Here is a 6,771-nt window from a genome sequence, read left to right on the forward strand (position 1 = left end):
CTACAAAACAAAAACAAAAAAACAACAGCAGAGTTTGGAACAAGAGCCTTAGGAAAAGTGCCTTGAAGTGAATTGCTTGCTGTCCTTCTCCTGTTCCTGTCTTGGGCAGGAACAGGACAGCTTTTGTGCACCATCCCTTAGATGTTTTTACACAGCAGAGACTGGAAGTGAATAGAAAAATGACAATGAAAAGAACAAAGTGGGTGGGCTTTCCAGGAAGACGCTTGTAGTTTATCCTAGCAAAAGTCTATGGTGGAAGAAAAGCAGTGTCTCGTAGCCCACACTGGGATAAAAATCCACGTACTGCCATCAGTCTAGAATCAGTGACTTGCTTCAACAGGAACAGCCAATTGGGACGTGATGTGGATGATCCATCATCAGATCTCTTGGTTTCTTGTTTAATTAGAAGCTGTCGGGGGGGGGGGTTGTAACACCAGGGAAAAGGTGCATTGCTTTTCACCCCATGCGATGGTGACTTTCATGGTACTGTAAATGAACCCCATATGGGGAGAATGGCAAGTCCCTGGACTGTTCTCTCCTGTCTCTCCTTATCACTGCCTCACAACAATTTCATGTTGATCTGCACTGGAATTTGACATGGAGGAAAACATTACCTCCAGAAATACCATCATCCCAATCCACCTCCCTTTCCCTTTTCAGTGACATCTCTCTCTCTCTTTTCTGTTGGCTCCTAAATTAGGAACACGTTGAGCCTGTGCTGGAAAATTTCACAGATCTTTATTAATCCTCATTTCAGGTGCCAAGCAGTGAGAAACTTGGGGTTGTGTAGCCACTATTGATTGATTGATTGATTGATTGATTGATTGATTGATTGATTGATTGATTGATTGATTGATTGATTGATTGATTGATTGATTGATTGATTGATTGATACCCCACTCCTCTAGACCATGTCCACTCGTCATCTCCCACTGTGGACGTCCCCTGTTCTTATTTCTCTTCTTCTTCATGTGCCCATCAAAGCATGAAGACAAACGGTGAGCTTGTCTCCTAAAAAAAGAGAAGGTAGTTGGGAAGTCAATGTCAAACAAGGTACCCTCAGTTGATCCCAGTTTTTGTTGTTTTCTTTTAAATCAACAACCCGGTTGGAAAAGGGCTCCAAATTGGATTACCTGGGGTCTGGTTTTAGCCTGATCAAGATCTGGTGAAGCTGCAAAACCACATAGAAGTTGCTCTGAAATAAGAACAAAAGAAGGTTAATCATTTTGAGCAAATGCTGCAGTCCCTGCCAAGTCCCTGGACTTTGGGCAACGTGACCGGCTCTTTGCCCTCCACCCGGGATAGAGTGAGACTGCCTAAGTATCTTGACACTGGCAAGGGAGAGAGGGGGGGGAAGCCTAAGGTACTTAAAGGGCTTTCCCCCCTCGCACTGCCGTCTTCTTTTTTGGGCACCCACCCGCCCCCCCTATTTCTAGTGTGAGTTTTTCTGGCCACCTTTAAGGGGCCACATAGGAATTTTTGACCTATGATGGGGGGATTTTTTGCCTATCCTACACTGGAAGAGGGTTGTTGGCAATTCGGTGGATAATTTTTGGTCATATGGCCAAGGTAGCATGGAAATAACAGGTATTTTTGATGTGTCCCAATGTAATTTCAGGTAAGCCAACAGCCCATCCGACCTCCTGGCACTGTGGATCGTGCAATTACAGCGCTGGTGGTGGGAAGATGCACTGGGCCACTTCTGGACCAACAGTTATCAACTAAAGATGGCTTGAGGTCTGGGTGTGTTTATTAGTAGCTGGCCGGGTTCTTTAAACTGCTGGAACTAGTGGCTGGGGACTCACCCATTTCTTGATCAAGGGGTATTGGGATACCCCTGCCATTTACCTTTTTCCGCACTACAGCAGGCCCCCTCTTTTTGCCAAAGGATGGCAAATTTCAAATTTGGAATTTGTCAATAAAGTGTGGCCCATATTTAACCCATATCACTGTCGCGCATCTTTATTCCAGGTTTGGGTGGGCAATGGTCTCTGGTCTATTGGCTGTCTTTCTAAGCACTGAGTGTTACCTGCCAGAGTGGCAGCCCCTGTATGTCTCTGTCTGTGATCCACCTGGACCCTAAAAAGAAACCATTTCCCTCCCCCATTACATCCACAACTCTAGGAGGCAGGTGTTGTTTCTCAGGGGTATCATCACTGACCTCTTGACTCCTCCAGAGGTGAGATGCTTATTCATTGTGCCTACAACACCTTGCTGGGCATTGGTGGAAAAACGTCAGTAATTTAAAATATGCAGATGACACCATCTAACTGGTAGAAAGCAGCAAGGACTTGAAACAAGTATTAGGAAAGTGAAACAAAATGAAACAAAAGCAGGGTTGCAGCTGAATGTTAAGAAGAAGAAAAAATCATGACAACAGAAGGCCTACACAACTTCAATGTTGACAATGAAGAAATTGAAACAGAGAGCGTGGTTCAAGAGCATCACTGCAAATGGAGACTGCAGCCAAGAAATCAGAAGCCTCAGACTAGGAAGGGCAGCAATGAAGGAAATTTTGGAGAAAGGAGAAAGGAAAGGAGAAGATAGTTCAACACACTTTCTATTTATCAAGATGAGTCCTCTCAAGATGGCAAGTTAGCCTTTCAGAGATTCTAAAAACCTATCAGAGTTGTTCTCTGCACTATGTAACTGAGACAACCACCACTTCTTTGAGGTGCCTTTTCTGTATATTCACACAAAATGCCTCTGAGCAACATCAGTGTCTTTCCCCCTTTGTGGGGCTAAGAATACACCCTCAGCAAACATAAGGGGACCGATTGGTTAATCGTGAAAAGACCCAGTCAAGCCCATGCTAATTAGATTTCCTGGTTTATTCAGGGCATGTGTTTCACATTTTCTGGCAATCTACACTTTACAAAAACGCAGAAAACTCTTATTTCCCCAAACCTCGACATGTCTTGGAGACTGACACCCCCCACCCCCCAACACTTCAAGATCTTGTGGCAAAGGGAATGTTGTGTTTGTTGATTGCCATTTTCTTGTTTATGCATCACTATGAACTGACTTACAGCCTGGGCAGGAGAGTGGCTGCAGACAAAATAGCAATGATGAAGAAAGGGGGAAAAGCCTGGTTTAAAGAAGTGGCATTGTATAAATGACAGTGTAGGGGATGCCTCCATACCTCTCCCCCCCCCCAACCTGCCTCTTCTTCTCTGCAGATCACTGCATATTCCACCCCCTCTTCTCCAGAGGCGTCAGGCACTACAGGATGAACACAAGGCTAATTTGATTAGGAACCTATTCAGACACTTCTTGATATCTTTCAGTGATGGAACCCGAACAAATCCTTTTGAAATTAATTAAACCAAAAGCAGGAGAAAGAGAGAGGGGAGGAACTGTAGGACTTAATAGGCTAAATATGAACCTGAAGACCTGCCAAAGAACCCATAATTGTTCAAAATGATTATTCACAAAGTGCAAAAGCTTTACTTGTTTTATTGCGTTCCTTACCATTTATCTCAGCAAGAAAGTACTTTGGCTGGATTTCATAGAACATTTTGATGATGGTGATGGAAAAAAAAAGTTTGGTATAGGCAGTTCCCATGGTTGCTGGCTCCAGAAAATTAGAAACCGCTTACCTTTCTGAAGGACTCAGCTCTTTGAGTGCAGTTCTGTTTCTTCACATTATACATTTCTAAATGTACTTACAAAATAAACCATTCAAACTAGCAAAATCCATCTGGCTTAGTTCCTGCAATATCTAACTTGGAAAGTATAACAGGGCAGATTGGAACTCTGGGGAGTCGCTTTCCGAGATTGTCACGTCAAGTGTCAAAACCTGTGGAGAAGGGTTTTGGGGAAGCGGACATGAAAATCTGAATGTTAAGCATAACATGAGCCAACAGAGAAGACTTGCAAGAATGTGGTAGTTATAAAGGAAAGCCAAGAATCATGACAATCTAGTAAGTGTCCAGAGTTATCTCAGGAAAATCATCATAATGCAGCTTATCTGAATAATCTATGGTTGTGTGTGCATGCTTCCAGTTCCTTTATGGGTAGCAGTGTGTTGAATGAACCCAAGGCTTGAAATGTACAAGCTCTAAAAGAATAAGTTTAATGAGACAAACAAACCTTTATTTAGATTAGGCATCCTTCAGTCTCAAGAGACTGTGGTAATGTGCTCTGAATAGAGGTCTTGGAACAGCGTCTAGTGTGGCTGAGAAGGCCAACTTGAGAGTGACCATCCCTTCCACAATGAAGACAAATCCAATCTGTCCCCTGTCCAGCTCCCTGATTTTGCTGGTTTTGGGACTGCTTCTTTGCCTCAGCCTGCTGAACAAGTGTCTCTTCAAATTGGGAAAGGCCATGATGCACCGCCTGCCTTAGGCCTTCAGATCCTGCTTAGAGATATCCTTGTGTTGCAGGTGTGGTCTCCCTCTGCGGTGCTTTTCCTGCACTAGTTCTCCATACAGGAGATCTTTTGGAATCCGACCATCAGCCATTCTCACGACATGCCCAAGCCAACATAGACATCACTGTTTCAGTAATGTATACATGCTAAAAATTCCAGTTCAATGTAGGACTGATCTATTTGGAATTTTGTCCTGCCAGGTGATACCAAAAATGCATATGCAATGTATTCAGCTTCCTCTCCTGCCGTGCATGAAAGGTCCAGGGCTCATTGCAGTACAGGAGTGTACTCAGGACACAGGCTCTATAGTCCTGGATCTTGGTATATGCCGCCATCTTCTTTTGAAGCGTGAAGAGTGGGTGGAGCCATCCTCTTTTTGCATTTGTATTTGTATTAAGCCATACTCTCTCTCTATAAACCTTTATTAATAAGATAATTATAAAAAGAAGAACCCAAAAGTAGTTAACTCCCTCCTCTGTCTCTGGGTGGAGGATATTCCCATGTCCATTTTATACCCTTTCTCATTTGGAAGCAGTTGCTTCCAGCCACTCTCACCAGCATCCCGAGTTCCACTTAGTGGTATCTGGGAGGAGGGGAAAATGTCTTACATCCCCACACCTCACGTGCCAACTGATATTGCCATTTCAAGTGTTTCTTGCAGTAGTGGCGCCAATGCCGGTGCCATATTGTGGTGGGGCAGCTGTGAGTGGTGTCAGGTTGATGGTCTAATTGTTACTCAGCCAACACATCCCAAGGCGGTTCACTCCTGTGTGGAGGACCACTCCAATTTGGGGTAAACTCTGGAGACTCCACTGGGACGTGGTGGTGCTGCGGGTTAAACTGCAGAAGCCTCTGTGCTGCAAGGTCTGTAGATCTTCAGCTGTAAGGTCAGATCCATGTGATGGAGTGAGTGCCTGTCGCTTGTCCCAGCTCCCGCCAGCCTAGCAGTTCGAAAGCATGCAAATGCGAGTAGATAAATAGGGACCACCTCAGCGGGAAGGTAACAGCGTTCCGTGTCTAAGTCGCACTGGCCATGTGACCACGGAAGATTTTCTTCAGACAAACGCTGGCTCTATGGCTTGGAAACGGGGATGAGCACCGCCCCCTAGAGTCGAACACAACTGGACAAAAATTGTCAAGGAGAACCTTTACCTTTACCTTACCTGGAGGCTCCACCCACTCTTCGTATTTCTCCGCAGCCTTTTTCTCTGAGGTCCCTGGGTCAAGACCTCATCAGCTCTTTTATCCCCTCCTCTCTTGCCCTCCCACTGCAACCAGGTGCCTCTCATTACCAGCACCTGTAATACCATTATCTGCATTCACCAGACACCTATCATCAATGGTGCATGGCACACATTCTGATTCACCTGTAAAATATTTTTGGGGCTGTGGAGGTTCTGTTCCCTGACACAATAGAGGAGGGGTGCTCCTCATATCTGTGGGCCCGACCTCAGATTCCAGTAATGGGGTGTTAAGGACTGGTGGCTCAAGGCGCAATCTATATATCCTCTCTTCCTTTTCCCTGCCACAGGTGGCTTTTTTGTACAGCATGTCTTATAACTATAGTGGAACTTAAGAGCGTTATTTAGCCATTTAACTTATGATACGGCAGGGATAAATTCTCCTATGCCTTTCCAGATTATTATTTATTTGCCAAGCTGTAGAAAATATACATATAAATTGGCACAGACAGCTGGGGTTGTTTGTTTAAGGGCTTGTTTTCCCTTGTGGTTCCTAACGGCTTTCAGAGTTGACAATGCGAAAGTACCAGTTGGCACTTTATAATTATATTGTTCTTCTCGCGCGTAGATGTTTGCAGACAAAGCTTTCAAAAGCATATTGGAGCACTAATTTCTCAATACCCTGAATCCTTATAATTATAAGAGAGGGGTAAGAACCAAGGGCAACCAGATCTGACCAGAGCCAACCTCATTTCTAAATGAATTGTCTTGATTTGGGCTGATTTGTATGAAGTCTGAAGTAGAATGACCAAGTTCAACACCAGGGGAAGTAAAGTGAACTTACTGACAGTGTCTAGAGCAAACATTGAATCAGATGGTGTGAGGGGGTCACTACCAGCAGCCCGGACAGGCAATCTGCTCTTCCCCCACACCTCAAGAACCTGGGCAAGGAAGTGGCTCCATGCTCTGAAGAAGGATGGGGAGGGGAAGCCAAGACATCACTGGGGAACCTTAGGATGAAGCATACCTGGAAGGATGGGAGAAAGGACCATCAGCAGGTATAAAAGAAGTCAGGGGAAAGGAAACAGGGCAGAAAGATCCCACAACATTCACGGAAGGGTTGATGGAAGAAGAGAAGATCTGGAACTCAGCTGCCGAGGAGGTAGAACTCCTATTTTACATAGTGGGTGAGATGACCTCTGTCCTGAAGGATGGCCC

Source organism: Pogona vitticeps, chromosome 4, assembly GCF_051106095.1.
Source record: "Pogona vitticeps strain Pit_001003342236 chromosome 4, PviZW2.1, whole genome shotgun sequence".
Lineage (NCBI taxonomy): Eukaryota > Metazoa > Chordata > Lepidosauria > Squamata > Agamidae > Pogona > Pogona vitticeps.